A 22,576-nucleotide genomic window follows, 5' to 3' on the forward strand; every position below is an offset into this window, starting at 1 on the left:
TTAACCTAATCTGCATTATGTATCACAGATGGCTACAAGTGACATATTTGGTGCTGCATAACAGAGATCATATATACTCATAAAAAATATTGTAGCTCCAACACAGTACCGGTATGTAGGTTCTCAGTACATCAGATAATTACTGTACAAGCATAATGTTCTTTAACCTATAATATCTATCGCAGTTCATTACAAGTGTTTTATTTGGTGCTGTACAATAGATCACATATCACTGTACTGCAGACATTGTAACACTCTTACTACTCTTCACTGTTTGGTCTTTTCTTTATTTGGACATTATTTTTGCATGACAGTGACATCTTAGATTAATATACGATGTTAAAAATGAGCTGGCAACATCGTGGAATTTTGCTGCTTATTATATTTTATCAAAATTTCATCCAGTACAGTTCCACAGTTTTTTCCTTACTGAGGAGCCACTCAGAATTAAATCAGCACAGTCTTGGAGATTGCTTTTGCCTTTGAATGGAGATTTGATGCAGCAGTGGATGGATACACTGGAATACCATTCTTATAACTAATGCAATCAACAAAAGAAGTACTTATTAGTTAGACCTATTTTTCTCTGTTGCATACAAGACCTTGTATCAATCATTAACCTTATAATAGTTGTTTTTGTCACAACTAAGCCTCAGCCCAATACCCCACATGCAACATTATAATGCCTCACATGTACTGCATCCAGTATCTTGGACTAAATGCAGACAAGAGTCTTCTCTCACCAACCAAAAATCTTCACTTTATAGTCAATAAAATGTTAAGTGTGAGAGCTGGAGGGACTAAACACAAGGTCCAGCATCTCATCTACCCTATATCCATTTATGAAAATGCTCTATATCTTAACACTGCCTCACATTTTCACTTTATATCATGGTATGCAGCTCTTTTCATAAATTGGCCAAATACATGTCAGATACATAAAACTTACCTGGCAAAGCCGATGACAATCAGTTGCAGACTAGTTTGCTCTCTTCACTTTAATTTCCCATAAGTTCCTTCTTGCTGGACCAGGGAATAGGAAAAGTAGCACAGAAGGTCCATGAGTGTTACTGCACCCATAGGTAGCACAAGTAACCATTTATAAGGGCAAAGAGCATAAGAATAGAAGCGCTGCACCCCGTATGTTATGGAAACCAATAGTCTGGTTCCTCAGCATTACAATTCGGCGATTATTACGGTATTTACGAAGACTTTCAAGCAAACTCTGTATGTAGAGATGAAGAAGATTTAAAGCAAAAATCTTCAGTAGCTCAAATTAACAAAAGGCGACACTTTATCAACCAGCCACGTATCATTAGGTGACGAGATGTATTTTTAGAGGAATTAGCAGTCAGCCAACACTACTGAGCTCTATAAAATGAAAGGGTTATCTCCACAGTGAGCATGTGACTTTGGACGCCATATTGAAACACCACACTCGTTGCCTCCTCCAATGTAAATTGGAACACGGTTATGTTCTTAGCTTGCTGGCTCTGTTTCCCTGTTGCTTCTATAAGCTGCACAATGGGCCATGGCACTATATTTTCCGGATTCATCGGCTGATTTCAAAAGGTGCGGACATCAGGCGAGGTGCATAAAAATGGCTGCTACTACATCAGTGCTGCCCTGGGGTCCTGGCGGCGGCCACACAAACTATGCGGCGCTACCCATGAGAATGTCCCTCCATAATTATAAAGCTCAGTGGCCGGCACCTTGGCTGTGAGATGTTTGCACAAAAATGGCGCCATATTGGCCTACCAATCATCGACCAGCTGAAAATATTGGCTGTGCAGTCTCTAACCAAAACTCTACTCTGTTCACTTTAACTTGGCATAAAATTGCCATCTTCATCTTGAATGTTGAACCCTAACATGAGATTGACACTAGAATATGATGCTAGTCCCGAAAAAGTGGTATTGCATTATTTTTGTCACATGAATGGGAAACAGGCTGCAGGACGAAAATCTCCACCAAGGTATGGTGAATGAAGTATACCGTACGTGGGTCTTACAAAATTCACATTATTATATAGTATGTTCAGAGTTGTTTCTAACACTTTCACACTCCTATTCTCCCTCTCAGTTATGTAAAATTTTGTGGCGTTAGATAGGATAGAATAGGAGTTGTTGCTACACGAGATGGTTAAGGAATGAAATAGTCTGGTGTTGTCTGGAAAAGCTATCAGAGTTGTCCCCACGATGTGATGGTTAAACGTACTAGTGTTAACACTGTCACACTCCTATTGTTTGTACTGTTGTGTTTTAGGAGATAGAGAGGGACGCCTTCATGTGGCTGCACCAATATAACTAAGTGGCCCCACTGCCCGGTTATAAACATACCTCAGTTCACTCCCTGTCCCCAAAGATAAAATGCAGGAAACGGGCAACTTCGGTCTGCAGTCCACTGGGTTCATGTCCACATGAGCCTGAGATTACAAAAACAACAACAACAACTGCAACTACTGCTACTATAATATTCTGCTTTACCCTCCAGTATTATAGTCATCTTTATCTGTTACAATGATGGCAGGCTATTTACTTTATTCCTGCTGCCCGCTGACAGTTTTATGCAGGTCACCAGGGCCAGTTTGGCCAGGGTGGGTTACATGCAGCCTCCATCAGCCCCTTCACTGCAAGATATGGTCTGTGTGCTGAATAAAACCTTCTGGAGGCAGCAAGAATAGATAGGAAGCAAAGTTAAATGACCAAACTTGTGACACTAACTTCAGACATTGCTTCTACAGGGTGCTAGATGGGGACGCCTTCATGTGGTGGCACAGATATAACCAGGCGGCACCGCTGACTGGATATTCAACGACGATGTACAAAGGGGTAGCTTCAGCCTGCAGTCCACTGGGTTCGTGTCCAGATGAACCAGAGGACTACAACTGGTACTACTACTACGTATACTTTGTGTGTGTGTGTGTGTGTGTGTGTGTGTGTGTGTGTGTGTGTGTGTTCAGATGTGTTAGTAACCCCCATCACGCATGCTTGTTATGGCAGCGTCACAATACCCATGTTGCTAAGGCATGTATTCAGCGTGGTATAGGAGGCTTCGTAGCACATCTTTCTTAGCGATTTACTTTGAATATTACAATTTTATGTGCTCTTTTGCACTATTTATACATTTTTAACATCGGGATAGTCCGCATCAACAACTCACTGAGGTGCAATGTGCAGAATAATTCGCTAGGGAAGAGGTGTCACGAAATCTTTAAAGCTACTTAGAACACAAGCCTTGAATGCCGAGTGATAGAACTTTCATAAGTATCCCCTGGTGGGCACAACTCTAGCATTATATTTGTGATAGCGCCATGGTCGTGTGTTGCCGCTAACGCCTCGCAGTTTGATTCAACTGGGTGAGTCATAGGAGCCTGGGGGGGTTAGGTGTTTGGATAAAAGTATTTGATAAGGTTTTGATAGACTTTGGCAGGACATGGGAGGCATGGCAATGGGCAACAACACAGCTGGAGGTGACTGTACACGCGTCATGCATCGCGCCCTCCTGTCATACACGCGGCCATACATACATACATACATACATTCCTGGTCTTCCACAGGTGGGGGGTATGGAGCTACCCCCACCCTTACTGCACCGCGAGTCACTGTCTACCACTGTTCCACCACATAAACGAGCCCGATGTCATTTACAATATTTATATACTAATCTTTATAAGTAATTACTCATTTTTATAATAATCACTCATTTTTATAAGTAATAACTCCTTACAAATATGAAGGAAATATGAGGAGCAACCTCTCATCCGTCTGATTCCCATGGCTGTGGACCAAGTTCTGTTATGGCCGTGACGTCATCAGTAGGGCGGATGTTTTGTGGTGATGTACTGGAAGGTCTAGGAAACCTTCATAGAGAGAGAGAGAGAGAGAGAGAGAGAGAGAGAGAGAGAGAGAGAGAGAGAGAGAGAGAGAGAGAAAACGTCCATGTCAATATATGTGAGGGGTGGGGGGGGGGAGTACTGGGGTGTGTGCGGAAGACTCCACTGTGGCTACATGTTAGTTTCCCAGTGATGTCCCAGTAACTGTCAAATGTCGGTATCATTAGTTGTGTTCCTAAAGTGAAAAATATACAACAGTTTGTAAGTACATGATTGGTATAGCAAACATGTATACTATTCCATAACTAATAACCTTCAACAAAACATATTTTTTTACCTTTACCCTATTGCATATCAGTACTAAAAATAACCCCCCAAACAGTGACCTGCTGTTCGTGGTAATATGGTTATTTACACATTCCCTCACACACCGCCATCGTTACTGACACATTTTAATCATCTGAGGACAGTTTGTGTAGCCAAAGGGTTTACGTAACTTGTCTACTTACACAGGGAAAGGTTAAAAGTCAAAGTTCACGGTAGAAAGTCAACTCAAACAATTCCGATCTGATTTGAATCAAAGTTGGTGGAATGGTTAAGGGTTAGGCAATCATGAAGTAATTCGCTTTTGAGAGTAAACTGTCGAAGGTCAGTGTCACAAGGCAAAGTCAGATATTCGACCCTTAGACTAAATGGTGGGCGAGGGAGGTCTGTGCTCTCTGAGTGTTCATTCTGGCTTTTATATATATATATATATATATATATATACAGGAACACACTGAGGTGGTTTGGCCATGTGGAGAGGATGGAGGGTGAAAGACTGACGAAGAGAGTGTATGTGAGTGAGGTGGAGGGAGGAAGAGGGAGGGGGAGGCCGAGGATGAGATGGAGGGATGGGGTGGAGAGGTATATGAGAGAGGGGGGTGTGCGTTGGGAGCAGGGCAGTGAAATGGTGGGGGACAGGGCAACTTGGAGGCGATTTGTTTGTGGCCACCCCAAACGGGATTGAGGCGTCTGACAATAGATAGATAGATATATACAGTATATATATACTGGATATTTATCTATCTATATATCTATCTATCTATATCTATCTATCTATCTATTAATTAATTTTCTCCAATACTCACCAGCGACCCCAACCATGCATTATCAGGCGTATCCTTATGTCCTTCCATTCACCTTCCACCTGCATTAAGTGTCTACGCAGTACCTGTAGTGGTATTTGTTGTAGCCCCAGGATCATGTGAAACGTGAACCCGGTGGACTGCAATTTAAGTTGTTCTTTTACTGCAGTTACTGCAACCTACCATTTTCCTTTTTGGAGGACAGTGAAGTTAATGCATGACGTTTGTATAACTGGACAGTGGAGCCGCTTGGTTATATAAGTGTCACCACTTGAAGGTGTCCCTCTCCAGCACCTACACTTCTATAAAATCTATTATAAGTAAATAACAACGGTGATCGTTTACGTGTTGGGGTTATTCTTGTCAGTAAGTCATAGTTCATTAAGGATGGACCAGCTTCATACCCATCACCTCTTTCCTACCCACAGCGGCAGCCGACACACCCTAAAATGCATATGCGCCCAAATCTTGGTCATGTAAACGTTATCAGTTTCAAGATCAGTTTTCACCTGTCATGGCCAAATATGATCGGTGTGAGGTGAATTACACTTGTTGGGGGCCGGAGGGGCAAATGTTTTTGCCATGCCATTTAGGCTTCCTTGGAGGCGTACGGGCTGAGGCGAGGCTGTGGGTAAGATTATCCCACCTATGGTGCAGCAGGGAGGCGTATGTGTATGTACTGTACATAGTACATCCCAGTACATACTTCAGCCATCCACATCTGTCCTCAATTGTCCTGGAGATCTATCTATCTATCTCTATCTATCTATCTACTGGAACCTAGTAGTATTGTGTAGCTCAGCATCAAGTAAATGTCCGGGGAGTTAAAGATGGCCAACCACTGGCCAGGATCGACAATTCCCTTGCTGAGGAGGACTAAAAATATTTGCCTACCCTTGACCTACAGTCAAGCTACTGACTACACTGCACTGCTCTGGCCTGACAGAGGTCCCTAACCCCTTCACCTATGTTGATGGGCAATGTAGGCAGATTGGAAGGTTGATTTGACTGTTAACCAAGGAGACCCCGCAAGTATTAATGAAGTCGTAACCAATTCAGACTATAATCATCATCGTAGGTTTGTCTTCATGTGTCACTGATCCGTAATATCTCGTCAGCTTAGTTGACGGCCGGGGGAGAATCTGAGGAAAAATATGACACAAACGAAGGACACTCATGCCTGCCTCATAAGTAGGGCTCATGGAATTTCAGGCAACCACGATTTAGTCATGAAGTGAGTGATCCAGTTCCTTCAGATGAAACCAAACCAGCTGTGGAAACCTGTGAGCCGTGCCGCTGACTGGTGGAATCCTAGCTATGAGTCAGACAACAGCAGTGGGAAGGAGTTGATGGAGGCGCGCTGACAACGTGTGTGTGTGTGAGTGTGTGTGTGTGTGTGTGTGTGTGTGGAGGACGGAGTTGAGGCGAGATGTAAACATGGTACTTGTTGAAAGGCAGTGATGGGAAAGGAATATGAATACCCTGTGAGTATACAGTAACACCAGAATACCCCGTGAGTATACAGTAACACCAGAACACCCCGTGAGTATACAGTAACACCAGAATACCCCGTGAGTATACAGTAACACCAGAATACCCCGTGAGTATACAGTAACACCAGAATACCCCGTGCGTATACAGTAACACCAGAATACCCCGTGAGTATACAGTAACGCCAGAATATACAGCAAACATATACATACTTCTTTATGTCAGCAGACACAAAAAATCCCAATATATACAACATACGTACAAAACAACATACCCCCCTTCACAGCCTCACCACTACCCCCACCCTCACCATCCAACCCACACCCTCACCACAACCCCCACCCTCACCATCCAACCCACACCCTCACCACTACCCCCACCCTCACCATCCAACCCACACCCTCACCACTACCCCCACTCTCACCACCAAACCCACACCCTCATCACTACCCCCACCCTCACCATCCAGCCCACACCCTCACCACTACCCTCACCCCCACCATCCAACCCACACCCTCACCACTATCCCCACCCTCACCATCCAACCCACACCCTCACCTCTACCCCCACCCTCACCATCCAACCCACACCCTCACCACTACCCCCACCCTCACCATCCAACCCCAAACCTCTCCAAGTTTCGTCATTTTCTCTTCCTCTTCTCCACTCATGCGGCACTGCTGCTGTCTCTTCCTCCTGAACACTGAAAATATGCGCTCCAGCTTTTCCCTTACAATTCAGAACATATGCTCTAGTGACTTGAGAGAGAGAGAGAGAGAGAGAGAGAGAGAGAGAGAGAGAGAGATGATTAGGGTAAGTGAGCATTCATATTTTTTCCTGTTCATGGTGGAGGAAAACTGACACTTGCTCTCTCTCTCTCTCTCTCTCTCTCTCTCTCATTCGCACTCTGTATATATATATATATATATATATATATATATATATATAAATGGTACTAAAAATGTAAAGTGCTCACTATGGTTCGTTATATATCATAATGCTCAGTGTAATGTTATACAATGAAAATAAAAGTTCTGGAGTAACATGAAGGTACTGTATAAAAGGTAGACCTAATGTCAATGGCGGCTCTGATGTCCCTCTTAAGTAACGACCCATCCCACCAAGACCAACTGCTCTTAATTCATCATCCACTTTGATCTTTGTCTAACTTTAAACCTCCCCCCCCCTCTCTCTCTCTCTCTCTCCGTACTCAGTCACCCTTGGGCTCCTCCTCCTCCTCCACTTCCTTCCCCTCCCCTTCGCCTCTCCCTCCTTTCCTCCACCCTTTCTTCCCTCCTCCCCTTTCCCACTTCCTGTACTCATTGTCTCGCCGCCTCCCCGCGTAACATGTACTGAGAGAGAGAGAGAGAGAGAGAGAGAGAGAGAGAGAGAGAGAGAGAGAAGTTTTTTTCCTCAGCGCACCTTTTCCCCTGTCCCTGTCTCCTCTACCCTAACATGGGGAAGATGTTCGTGCATTGCGGCCTATTTCCCGTTGCTTACTGGAGACTGCACTACGGCTCTGCTCCCGTCCCGCAGCACTTCCTCGTGACTTAGCCTACACCAAACTGTAGTGCTTGTCTGTCACAACTTAGTGGCTGAATAGTGAAATACTGCATTATATCCTTTGCATAGCACTTCTTCGTGACTAGCACCACAATCCAGTGTTGGTCTCTAGTTACAGCTCAGTGGTAGAATAAGAAAATAGTATGGCTCTACATGCTTTCTACAGCACTTCATCGTGACTAGCACCATATGTTAGTGTTAATCTGTCATAATTTAGTGGCAGGATAAGACAGTACAATCGTACATCCTTCCCACTGCACTTCGTGACTGGCACCACATACATAGTGTCCCCTTGTTACAGTTCAGCATTCAAGTTTGAGTGATGCAGTTTTAGCAAGGCTGAGTTGACGTGAACAAACCTAATAACACTGACAATACTCTGCCATGCTCTCCACAACATTTTTTGCAAATCTGTTCTTACCAAGACTAGTGACCCTAAACCCTCAGAGACTGGACAGCTACCATGTTGTTGCAGTGAGTGGTGTTGGCTGGACTCACTCAAGTTCGTTCAGCGATCAGTGACTCGCCGCTAGATTACACCACCGACTGTTCAGATTTTAAGGCGCATTTTTTAACATTTATTTTTTTTTTTACCTTGCCAAGATGTTGCTTTCTTAAAACATAAAGCTGTATAAACATGAGATTTTCCTCTATGCATCAGCTAGGCTTACTTCTAAGCATGTATACCGTAGATCAGTCTGTGTTGCCGGACAACACTAGATTCATAACAAGGGCAGTGTTTTGTTTTTGGTCGAAGTTTTTGATAGTTTTGGTTGAAGTTAGGATTGTTCTTGATATCCATAATAGTGATAATGTAGTTTTACATATAGATAATATCTAGGTGTGGATTAGAAGAGAACTGTTATTCTTTTGAATATTTACATCGTAAAAATGAATATTAATTTTGGAAATGTCAGATCAATGACATTGCACCATACTATACTTACATCACAATGCATTACTATAGTACTACAGTGCTTATTTCAACAAAACATTCAGCTACAATAGTTCAAAAATAAGACTTAGGCTAAGGCAGTACTGTGTCCTCTCTCTCTCTCTCTCTGATATTCTGTCTATCTATCTATCTATTGCCAGTCGCCTCAATCCCGTAAGGGGTGGCCACAAACAAATCACATCCATGTCGCCCTGTTCCCCACCATTTCACTTCCCTGCTCCCAGCTTACACCCCTCTGTCTTATATACCTCTCCACTCCATCCCTCCATCTCATCCTTGGCCTCCCCCTCACACTCCCCCTCTCCAACTCATTCTCATACACTCTGCTCGTTAGTCTCTCACTCTCCATTCCCTCCACATGGCCAAACCACCTCAATGTGTTTCTCCTAACGCTATAGCATCCATATCCACACCACAACGCTCCTTCACTTCCTCATTTGTCAGCCTGTCTCTCCATGTGACTCCACAGGCTCCTCTTAAATAACTCATTTCCACTGCTCTCACTCTTGACTTGTGTCCTTCCAAGAACGTCCAAGTTTCACTTCCATACATTAGAGTTGTTATCACAATACTGTCATAGAGTAACTTTTTCACTTCCATGCTCACTTCCCTGTTTCTTATTACTGCTTTCAATGAACCAGCAACCTTTCTTCCTTGTTGTACCCTTTCAAGCACTTCACCCTTTAAACTTCCATCCTTACTCATCACACTACCCAAGTACTTAAACGCACTCACATTTTCCATTTCCTCATTACCCAACCTCCCTGTACATCCAGCGACTTCACCTCTCTCGAAGACCATAACTTTACTCTTCCCTACATTCACCTTTAAATTCCGTTTTTTACACACTTTCCCAAACTCATCCACCAAGTAAGGTTAATAGGCTGCATATACAGTATATAATAATGTTCTTTTTCTTCGTGATGTATACACTTCATCATTCATTTCATCATCCGGACCTTTCCCACCTTAGGGCAGGGTGAGGATATATATATATATATATATATATATATATATATATATATATATATATATATATATATATATATATATATATACAGTATACACAGTATATATATATATATATATATATATATATATATATATATATATATATATATATATATATATACTGTATATATATATATATATATATATATATATATATATATATATATATATCTATATATATCTATCTATCTATCTATCTATCTATCTATATATATATATATATATATATATATATATATATATATATATATATATATATCAGCCGTTAAAATCCTTAATAATAACATGCATTCTATAAAACGTCATAACCTACAGTATCGCAGGACAAATGGTAAACATAGAAGGTTGTATCAACTCTGAGGGATACTACAGGTTAGGCTGACTCTAGATAGGTATCGCAGGGTAAAATCCACCCAGTCATTTTGCAGTATTGTTAAGTTTTTTTTTTTTTTTTTTATGCGAGGAAGAAGGAACCAAAGGCCATGAGCCCGCAGTAACAGTTCCCTCCAAGAGAAAAACAAAATACAATAGAGAGCCAAATTCAAGATCCGATCATTTTGAGATGCCTGGACACACTGCGTTTGAAAGACTGGAGATCATAGGCAGGAGGAAATACAGACAGAGGGAGACAGTTCCAGAGCTGACCTGTTGCATGAATGAAAGACTGGGAGTAACGGTTAACTCTTGCATTAGAGAGTTGGACAGAAAAGGGATGAGAGTTTGCTGCCAGACGGGTGCTACGCGCCCGTCGTAGAGGTGGAGGAATGCAAGCAGACAGTTCAGAGGAGCAGTGACCATTAAAGTAGCGATAGAAAAGAGATAAAGATGCAACAGTGCGGCGAAGAGACAGAGGTTGAAGGGAGTCAGTAAGAGGAGGAGAGTTAATGAGACGAAAAGCCTTTGACTCCACCCTATTGAGAAGAGCTGTATGTGGGGAGCCTCCCCACACATGAGAGTTGTACTCCACACAGGGGCGGATAAAACCCCTGTATAGAGTCAACAATTGTGCAGGGGTAAAGAAAGAGCGGAGTCGGCTTAGCACACCCAATCTCTTGGAAGCAGATTTTACAAGAGATGTAATATGATCTTTCCAAGATAAGTCCCGAGTAAATGAAACCCCAAGCATGTTCAAGGATGATGCAGGATTAATCTGAATATTATTAAACATTAGTGGGTATACCTGTGGAAGATTTTGTCGGGTTGATAGGTGTAAGAACTGAGTCTTAGAAGCATTAAAGACAACCATATTATTTTTACCCCAGTCAGAGATATGAGCCAAGTCAGACATTAGGTGTGCCATAGCCTCATCCCTTGTTTCTTGAAGTAACTGTTGAGATGGGCGTTGCGGGAACCGAATGGAAAAGTGAAGGGTGGAGTCATCAGCGTATGAGTGGATAGGGTTAGATGTACAGCTTAGAAGATCATTGATGAATAAAAGGAAGAGAGTTGGTGATAGGACAGAGCCCTGAGGAACACCACTGTTGATAGATCTAGGAGAAGAACGATGGCCGTCTACGACAGCAGCTATAGAACGACCAGAAAGGAAGCTAGCAATGAAGGTACAGATAGAAGGATAGAAACCGTAGGAGGGCAGTTTGGAAATTAAAGATTTATGCCAGACTCGATCGAAAGCCTTTGAGATGTCAAGTGCAATGGCAAAGCTTTCGCCAAAGTCCCGAAAGGAGGATGACCAGGAGTCTGAAAGGTAGGTGAGAAGATCGCCAGTGGAGCGTCCCTGACGGAACCCATACTGACGATCGGAAAGAAGGTTGTGATAGGAAAGATGCCTTAAAATTTTTTTATTAAGAATTGACTCGAAAACTTTTGAAATACAGGACGTTAAAGCAATTGGACGATAGTTGGAGGGTTGGGAGTGGTCACCCTTCTTTGGGACTGGCTGAATGAGAGCAAACTTCCAGCAAGAAGGAAAGGTACAAGTTGACAGACAAAGGCGAAATAGTTTGCCTAGGCAGGGTGTAAGCACAGAAGCACAGTTTTTGAGAACAACAGGAGGGACCCCATCAGGCCCATATGCCTTGTTAGTACTGAGGCCAGTAATGGCAGAAAATACATCAACTGAAGAAATTTTAATGTCAGCCATGAGGAAGTCAGAGGGGGGAAGTGATGGAGGAACAGCACCGGAAACGTCTAAGGTGGAATTGTCCTGTAAAAGTGGACATTTGGTTTCCCCAGTAGCTGCACCATTGGTCCAGGTATGTATGTGGGTGGCTGGGTGAAGTGGTACACGTTATGGTTCTACGTGCACTGTACACGTCCGGGTGGATTTTACCCTGTGGTACCGGCACCTTCTCTTGGAGGTATGCACTGGTTGGATGTTACTGGTGACGCTACCACTAGACGATGTTGACTCTGCCCATACTCAAAGGACAGAAAAACAAAGAAACTCTGCAGCGTCTGTCCATGTCATGTGTGGCCAGAGCACTATGTGGCCATCTGCACTGACTGCCACTAGGATACTTACAGGTAAGCTACGGAAAATATTGTACAGGATTATACAAAACCGTTTTTTCAGCTCACTGCTCTTGCTAAAATTATTTCTTGAATCGTATCTTGTTACATGAACTGAAAGACATGGCAGAAAAATGTATCATACACTGATGTTTTCATTCGTCTAATTTTATTGCCTACTGTTCACTCCTGGCCTATAGAAACATAATGGATCACAGATCACTGCTTCTGCTGTATGAGGACACCATCATAGGATTAAAAGCTAGGCTACATTGTCTTTTTGTGTTGTAAGCTACACAGGGATTTATATAAGTGTCTTTGGTTTGCCTTATTTGTTTTATCATGTCTGTCAGATTTAGTTATTTTACAATAAACAGCGCTTACTGAAGGAAAGATGTCTAATTGTCGAATGAGTTTCGAGGGTGCTTGAAAGGGTACAGCAGGGAAGAAAGGTTGCTGGTTCTTTGAAAGCAGTGATAAGAAACAGGGAAGTGAGCATGGAAGTGAAAAAGTTACTACATGACAGTATTGTGATACCAACTCTAACGTACGGAAGTGAAGCTTGGACGTTGTTGGAAGGACACAAATCAAGAGTGAGAGCAGTGAAAATGAGTTATTTAAGAGGAGCCTGTGGAGTCACATGGAGAGACAGGCTGACGAATGAGGATATAAAGGAGCGTTGTGGTGTTGATGTGGATGTGATAGGAAGCGTTATGAGGAACACACTGAGGTGGTTTGGCCATATGGAGAGGATGGAGGGTGAAAGACTGACGAAGAGAGTGTATGTGAGTGAGGTGGAGGAGGAAAGAGGGAGGGGGAGGCCGAGGATGAGATGGAGAGATGGGGTGGAGAAGTATATGAGAGAGGGGGGTGTGAGTTGGGAGCAGGGGAGTGAAATGGCGGGGGACAGCGCGACTTGGAGGCGATTTGTTTGTGGCCACCCCAAACGGGATTGAGGCGTCTGGCAATAGATAGATAGATAGATAGATATTATAATTATTTATTATTCCTACAGGGTAGATTCCACCCTGCGATGCCTTGACTGTGAGTTAGTCACATGATGTACTGAAAGCCTACACACCATACTGTATTGGAGCTGCAATATTTTTTATAAGTATATGTGATCTCTATTGTACAGCACTAAATATGACACTTGCAGCCATCTGTGGTACATAATACAGATTAGGTAAAAAATATGTTTTGTACTGTACTTAAAAATCCACATACTGTAGTGGAGCTACAATGGTATTGGTCCATACTCTTTATACTGTAGGTTACGAAGCATAAATGATGATGATGATGTAAAGAGTTATCGGTTACAGTATAATCCAGTCACACTACCTGTACTACCCTGTGCACTATAATAACTGGTCAAACGTGGTTATGGAATTTGCATGTGTCTTAACCTATAGTGAGAAAGCATCACAGTCATTTACAAATGTGAGGACTGGTATGGTAATATAATTTTATCACAGTACAAAACACCCATTATACAACATGTTGATAATGATAAATATCATCATCATCATCATTCATTTTACATAACCTACTACAGCATAAAGAGTGTGGACCCAAACCACTGTAGCTCTACTACAGTACTGTAGGTGGATTTTAAGTACAGTACGAAATATTTTTTAGCCTAATCTGCATTATGTATGACAGATGGCTACAAGTGTCATATTTGGTGCTGCATAATAAAGATCACATATACTCATAAAAAATATTGTAGCTCCAACACAGTACCGGTATGTAGGTTCTCAGTACATCAGATAATTACTGTACATGCATATTGTTCTTTAACCTATAATATCTATCGCAGTTGATTACAAGTGTTTTATTTGGTGGTGTACAATAGATCACATATCACTGTACTGCAGACATTGTAACACTCTTACTACTCTTCACTGTTTGGTCTTTTCTCTATTTGGACATTATTTTTGCATGACAATGACATCTTAGATTAATATACGATGTTAAAAATGAACTGGCAACATCGTGGAATTTTGCTGCTTATTATATTTTATTAAATTTCATCCAGTACAATTCCACAGTTTTTTCCTTACTGAGGAGCCACTCAGAATTAAATCAGCGCAGTCTTGAAGATTGCTTTTGCCTTTGAATGGAGATTTGCTGCAGCAGTGGATGGATACACTGGAATACCATTCTTATAACTAATGCAATCAACAAAAGAAGTACTTATTAGTTAGACCTATTTTTCTCTGTTGCATACAAGACCTTGTATCAATCATTAACCTTATAATAGTTGTTTTCGTCACAACTAAGCCTCAGCCCAATACCCCACATGCAACATTATAATGCCTCACATGTACTGCATCCAGTATCTTGGACTAAAAGCAGACAAGAGTCTTCTCTCACCAACCAAAAATCTTCACTTTATAGTCAGTAAAATGTTAAGTGTGAGAGCTGGAGGGACTAAACACAAGGTCCAGCATCTCATCTACCCTATATCCATTTATGAAAATGCTCTATATCTTAACACTGCCTCACATTTTCACTTTATATCATGGTATGCAGCTCTTTTCATAAATTGGCCAAATACATGTCAGATACATAAAACTTACCTGGCAAAGCCGATGACAATCAGTTGCAGACTAGTTTGCTCTCTTCACTTTAATTTCCCATAAGTTCCTTCTTGCTGGACCAGGGAATAGGAAAAGTCGCACAGAAAGTCCATGAGTGTTACTGCACCCATAGGCAGCACAAGTAACCATTTATAAGGGCAAAGAGCACAAGAATAGAAGCGCTGCACCCCGTATGTTATGGAAACCAATAGTCTGGTTCCTCAGCATTACAATTCGGCGATTATTACGGTATTTACGAAAACTTTGAAGCAAACTCTGTATGTAGAGATGAAGAAGATTTAAAGCAAAAATCTTCAGTAGCTCAAATTAACAAAAGGCGACACTTTATCAACCAGCCACGTAACATTAGGTGACGAGATGTATTTTTAGAGGAATTAGCAGTCAGCCAACACTACTGAGCTCTATAAAATGGAGGGGTTATCTACACAGTGAGCATGTGACTTTGGACGCCATTGAAACACCACACTCGTTGCCTCCACCAAGGTAATGTAAATTGGAACACGGTTATGTTCTTAGCTTGCTGGCTCTGTTTCCCTGTTGCTTCTATAAGCTGCACAATGGGCCATGGCACTATATTTTCCGGATTCATCGGCTGATTTCAAAAGGCGCGGACATCAGGCGAGGTGCATAAAAATGGCTGCTACTACATCAGCGCTGCCCTGGGGTCCTGGCGGCGGCCACACTAACTATGCGGCGCTACCCATGAGAATGTCCCTCCATAATTATAAAGCTCAGTGGCCGGCACCTTGGCTGTGAGATGTTTGTACAAAAATGGCGCCATGTTGGCCTACCAATCATCGACCAGCTGAAAATATTGGCTGTTCAGTCTCTAACCAAAACTATACTCTGTTCACTTTAACTTGGCATAATATTGCCATCTTCATCTTGAATGTTGAACCCTAACATGAGATTGACACTAGAATATGATGCTAGTCCCAAAAAAGTGGTATTGCATTATTTTTGTCACACGAATGGGAAACAGGCTGCAGGACGAAAATCTCCACCAAGGTATGGTGAATGAAGTATACCGTACGTAGGTCTTACAAAATTCACATTATTATATAGTATGTTCAGAGTTGTTTCTAACCCTTTCACACTCCTATTCTCCCTCTCAGTTATGTAAAATTTTGTGGCGTTAGATGCGACAGAATAGGAGTTGTTGCTACACAAGATGGTTAAGGAATGAAATAGTCTGGGGTTGTCTGGAAAAGCTATCAGAGTTGTCCCCACGATGTGATGGTTAAGCCTACTAGTGTTAACACCGTCACACTCCTATTGTTTGTACTGTTGTGTTTTAGGTGATGGAGAGGGACGCCTTCATGTGGTTGCACCAATATAACTAAGTGGCCCCACTGCCCGGTTATAAACATACCTCAGTTCACTCCCTGTCCCCAAAGATAAAATGCAGGAAACGGGCAACTTCGGTCTGCAGTCCACTGGGTTCATGTCCACGTGAGCCTGAGATTACAACAACAACAACAACAACAACTGCAACTACTGCTACTATAATATTCTGCTTTACCCTCCAGTATTATAGTCATCTTTATGTTACAATGATGGCACTCTGTTTACCTTATTCCTGCTGCCCGCTGACAGTTTTATGCAGGTTACCAGGGCCAGTTTGGCCAGGGTGGGTTACATGCAGCCTCCATCAGCCCCTTCACTGCAAGATATGGTCTGTGAGCTGAATAAAACCTTCTGGAGGCAGCAAGAATAGATAGGAAGCAAAGTTAAATGACCAAACTTGTGACAGTAACTTCAGACATTGCTTCTACAGGGTGCTAGATGGGGACGCCTTCATGTGGTGGTACAGATATAACCAGGCGGCACCGCTGACTGGATATACAAATATGTCTCCTGAAAGGACGACGATGTACAAAGGGGTAGCTTCAGCCTGCAGTCCACTGGGTTCGTGTCCAGATGAACCAGAGGACTACAACTGGTACTACTACTACGTATACTTTGTGTGTATGTGTGTGTGTGTGTGTGTTCAGATGTGTTAGTAACCCCCATCACGCATCCTTGTTATGGTAGCATCACAATACCTATGTTGCTAAGGCATGTATTCAGCGTGGTATAGGAGGCTTCGTAGCACATCTTTCTTAGCGATTTATTTTGCATATTACAATTTTATGTGCTCTTGTGCACTATTTATACATTTTTAACATCGGCATAGTCCGCATCAACAACTCACTGAGGTGCAATGTGCAGAATAATTCGATAGGGAAGAGGTGTCACGAAATCTTTAAAGCTACTTAGAACACAAGCCTTGAATGCCGAGTGATAGAACTTTCATAAGTATCCCCTGGTGGGCACAACTCTAGCATTATATTTGTGATACCGCCATGGTCGTGTGTTACTGCTAACGCCTCGCAGTTTGATTCAGCTGGGTGAGTCATAGGAGCCTGGGGGGGTTAGGTGTTTGGATAAAAGTTTGATAAGGTGTTTTGATAGACTTTGGCAGAACATGGGAGGCATGGCAATGGGCAACAACACAGCTGGAGGCGACTGTACACGTGTCATGCATCGCGCCCTCCTGTCATACACGCGGCCATACATATATACATACATACATACATTCCTGGTCTTCCACAGGTGGCGGGTATGGAGCTACCCCCACCCTTACTGCACCGCGAGTCACTGTCTACCACTATTCCACCACATAAACGAGCCCGATGTCATTTACAGTAATTATATACTAATCTTTATAAGTAATTACTCATTTTTATAATAATCACTCATTTTTATAAGTAATAACTCCTTACAAATATGAAGGAAATATGAGGATCAACCTCTCATCCGTCTGATTCCCATGGCTTTGGACCAAGTTCTGTTATTGCCGTGACGTCATCAGTAAGGCGGATGTTTTGTGGTGATGTACTGGAAGGTCTAGGAAACCTTCATAGAGAGAGAGAGAGAGAGAGAGAGAGAGAGAGAGAGAGAGAGAGAGAGAGAGAGAGAGAGAGAGAGAGAGAAAACGTCCATGTCAATATGTGTGTGAGGGGTGGGGGGGGGGAGTACTGGGGTGTGTGCGGAAGACTCCACTGTGGCTACATGTTAGTTTCCCAGTGATGTCCCAGTAACTGTCATATGTCGGTGTCGTTAGTTGTGTTCCTAAAGTGAATAATATACAACAGTTCGTAAGTACATGATCGGTATAGCAAACATGTATACTATTCCCTAACTAATAACCTTCAACATCTTTATTTCCACGCCCCTTTACCCTATTGCATATCAGTACTAAGAATAAACCCCCAAACAGTGACCTGCTGTTCGTGGTAATATGGTTATTTACACATTCCCTCACACACCGCCATCGTTACTGACACATTTTAATCATCTGAGGACAATTTGTGTAGCCAAAGGGTTTACGTAGCTTGTCTACTTACACAGGGAAAGGTTAAAAGTCAAAGTTCACGGTAGTAAGTCAACTCAAACAATTCCGATCTGATTTGAATCAAAGTTGGTGGAATGGTTAAGGGTTAGGCAAGCATGAAGTAATTCGCTTTTGAGAGTAAACTGTCGAAGGTCAGTGTCACAAGGCAAAGTCAGATATTCGACCCTTAGACTAAATGGTGGGCGAGGGAGGTCTGTGCTCTCTGAGTGTTCATTCTGGCTTTTATATATATATATATATATATATATATATATATATATATATATATATATATATATATATATATATATATATATACTGGAACACACTGTGGTGGTTTGGCCATGTGGAGAGGATGGAGGGTGAAAGACTGACGAAGAGAGTGTATGTGAGTGAGGTGGAGGGAGGAAGAGGGAGGGGGAGGCCGAGGATGAGATGGAGGGATGGGGTGGAGAGGTATATGAGAGAGGGGGGTGTGAGTTGGGAGCAGGGCAGTGAAATGGTGGGGGACAGGGCAACTTGGAGGCGATTTGTTTGTGGCCACCCCAAACGGGATTGAGGCGTCTGACAATAGATAGATAGATATATACAGTATATATATACTGGATATTTATCTATCTATCTATCTATCTATCTATCTATTAATTAATTTTCTCCAATACTCACCAGCGACCCCCACCATCCATTATCAGGCGTATCCTTATGTCCTTCCATTCATCATCCACCTGCAGTAAGTGTCTACGCAGTACCTGTAGTGGTATTTGTTGTAGCCCCAGGATCATGTGAAACGTGAACCCGGTGGACTGCAATTTAAGTTGTTCTTTTACTGCAGTTACTGCAACCTACCATTTTCCTTTTTGGAGGACAGTGAAGTTAATGCATGACGTTTGTATAACTGGACAGTGGAGCCGCTTGGTTATATAAGTGTCACCACTTGAAGGTGTCCCTCTCCATCACCTACACTTCTATAAAATCTATTATAAGTATACAACAACGGTGATCGTTTACGTGTTGGGGTTATTCTTGTCAGTAAGTCATAGTTCATTAAGGATGGGACCAGCTTCATACCCATCACCTCTTTCCTACCCACAGCGGCAGCCGCCACACCCTAAAATGCATATGCGCCCAAATCTTGGTCATGTAAACATTATCAATTTCAAGATCAGTTTTCACCTGTCATGGCCAAATATGATCGGAGTGAGGTGAATTACACTTGTTGGGGGCCGGAGGGGCAAATGTTTTTGCCATGCCATTTAGGCTTCCTTGGAGGCGTACGGGCTGAGGCGAGGCTGTGGGTAAGATTATCCCACCTATGGTGCAGCAGGGAGGCGTATGTGTATGTACTGTACATAGTACATCCCAGTACATACTTCAGCCATCCACATCTGTCCTCAATTGTCCTGGAGATCTATCTATCTATCTATCTATCTCTATCTATCTATCTACTGGAACCTAGTAGTATTGTGTAGCTCAGCATCAAGTAAATGTCCGGGGAGTTAAAGATGGCCAACCACTGGCCAGGATCGACAATTCCCTTGCTGAGGAGGACTAAAAATATTTGCCTACCCTTGACCTACAGTCAAGCTACTGACTACACTGCACTGCTCTGGCCTGACAGAGGTCCCTAACCCCTTCACCTATGTTGATGGGCAATGTAGGCAGATTGGAAGGTTGATTTGACTGTTAACCAAGGAGACTCACTTATACGTCATTACCAGAGGTCATTCAGATACAGAGGGGGTGGTGTCACAGGGGAGGGTGTGTGTGCCAGAAGTGTATTGCAATAGTAAAATATAAATAATAAATGATACAGGTGTCGCTTTTTTACTTGATGTGGAATACATCTAGTTATTTATGGCCACAGGACAAAACCAGCGGCAACATAACACATCACATGTTGTGTATTGATGGATATAAAGGAGATGATGATGATACTCCCTGGTCAACAACATCACCAACGACACCCGCCCCAACACTGCCAACGTCACTGCCTCCACCACTCTTTCTGCCATATTTGCGTTGCGGAAAAAAAAAAAACGAAATCTGGTGGAAATTTGAGGGTGTTGGCCGCCTGTGCATTGTCTTCAGCTATTGGTGAGAAGATCGAAATTTAGATGGTACAGAAGGCTTCGTGGCACCTTTTCTTCTGCTATTTACTATGCATATTACACCTTCACGTTCCCTTGTATGCATATCGCCAGAGCATGGACATCATTTCTATCAGGGGCATAAAAAAGTACACTGAGGCGTCATGTGCAGAATAAATCGCTAAGTGGCGTTGTGAAATGTCCAAGGCACTTAGGAGTCCGGAGGGAGGGGGGGGGGAGAAGGGTTCAGTGTTGTGTTGCGTAATAAGTGGATTTGCTTAAGTGTTGCTGGGGGTCACGGGGGAGGAGGGGGGTAAAAATTTTGGTGTGAAAGATCATTACATAATATCCAAACGACCTCTAAGGCTGGCTGAAATTAATGTAGGCCAACAATAAGTTAGTATTTCCAGTGTGGGAGTGGAGTAGGCCCGTCAGATGAAAGAAACTGATTATATTGTAAGGTTGTGCATGAAGTTAAAAGGAGATGAAGATGAAGAAGTACAGGCAAGTCCACCCGCCACAGCTCAGCGTGTCACCACCGGGTCCTGCACTGGCACTTACTCTGAATTATAGTTTGTTTACCTTAACTTGGTGGAAACTCTCGTCCTTTTGCAGCAAGTTTTCGTTTATGGCAGAAAAAATAATACCATGGATGTACATCTTTTTCATACGCATCACCTTTTCGTGACTAGCACAACATTATTACGTCGGGGTCTTGTTAGGGGGCAAGACAATAATGCAGCTCTATATCCATAACACTTCTTCGTGACTAGCATCATATCATAGCGTTCATCTCTTCTTGCAGCTCATTATGACATAAAACAAAATGAAGCCTCCACACCCATTCCACAGGACCTCTTCGTGACTGACACCATATTCTCGACTGACACCATATTCAGAACGTTAATCTCTTGTAAGTAGACTAATCAACATTCGAGGTAAAGAGATAACAATTTTATGCCAAGTTAAAGTGAACGGAGCATAGCAGACAATACTAAGCCTTAGCCGAGAGAACTGTCTTAAACACAGCATCATACTCTAGTTTATTTCGCAACACCCCCTCCTAAGCGATTTATTTTGCCAAGTATTTCCTGATATTCACTTGTGTCATACCTATACAGACTATACCGATGTAAGAGTAACACATGCAGGGCCATATATAACGCCCAGCTTCCACTCCTACAGGCTGTTTCTCGTTTGTTGCGGGGACGGATCAGTTTATTCAGTTCCTAATCTCACCGCCACACCCACGCCCACACACACTGCAGGGTAATGTTCTGGTGCAGCGCTATTTACATACTACCCTGGATAAACAGCAAAGATACGGTTGCTAAGGCTTGATGTGGGTGTTCACTGATACATGTGCCCAACTTCAGGTGATTAGTAGGATAATTTTGAGTAATAAACGTCTATTTCTCAGTAGTAGATGGTGGCGACCATCATCCACTCACTTGATGTAGTGCTGCCTACTTACTTCTTCCTTCATCTTTATCACTCTTCTTCTGTGTCTGCCCTCCTCTCTTCCTATTTCTCCCATCTTTCCTGTTATTTTTTTTATTACTCCCCTTTCCTTTTCAGGTGGCTTTACATTGAATGACAAGCCTAATGGTTTCCTGTAAGCCAGAAAACCATTTACGACGCTGCTTGGTAACCTGTAGAGGCGTATGATATGTAGGAGGACTACTGGGCCTTGGGCGTAGGCTGTGAAGACTATGCCCAGAGTCGGACACACACACACAATATATATATATATATATATATATATATATATATATATATATATATATATATATATAACCAACCCCTACGTGTCCCCTACGTGTCAGTAAGTGGGTTGGCGGAGGGTTAGTGCCCCTCTCCATCCAACACCTAACTCAAAGACAAGCGGCCACTGTACTTGGTTACGGCGTCTGGCTACAGGTAAATAGGTATAGAAATAAACAGAATCCTTAACCGTCAATGAGCTACAGTTACAGATGACTTGGGGGTGAATTATAAGGGCCACTATTTTCCCCAGTAAGGTGTTCAGTAATTGCTACCCATGACGGATGAGATCTGA

The sequence above is a fragment of the Coenobita brevimanus genome, chromosome 85 (assembly GCF_032717465.1).
Source record: "Coenobita brevimanus isolate Jiangsu-jjx chromosome 85, ASM3271746v2, whole genome shotgun sequence".
In the NCBI taxonomy this organism is placed as follows: domain Eukaryota; kingdom Metazoa; phylum Arthropoda; class Malacostraca; order Decapoda; family Coenobitidae; genus Coenobita; species Coenobita brevimanus.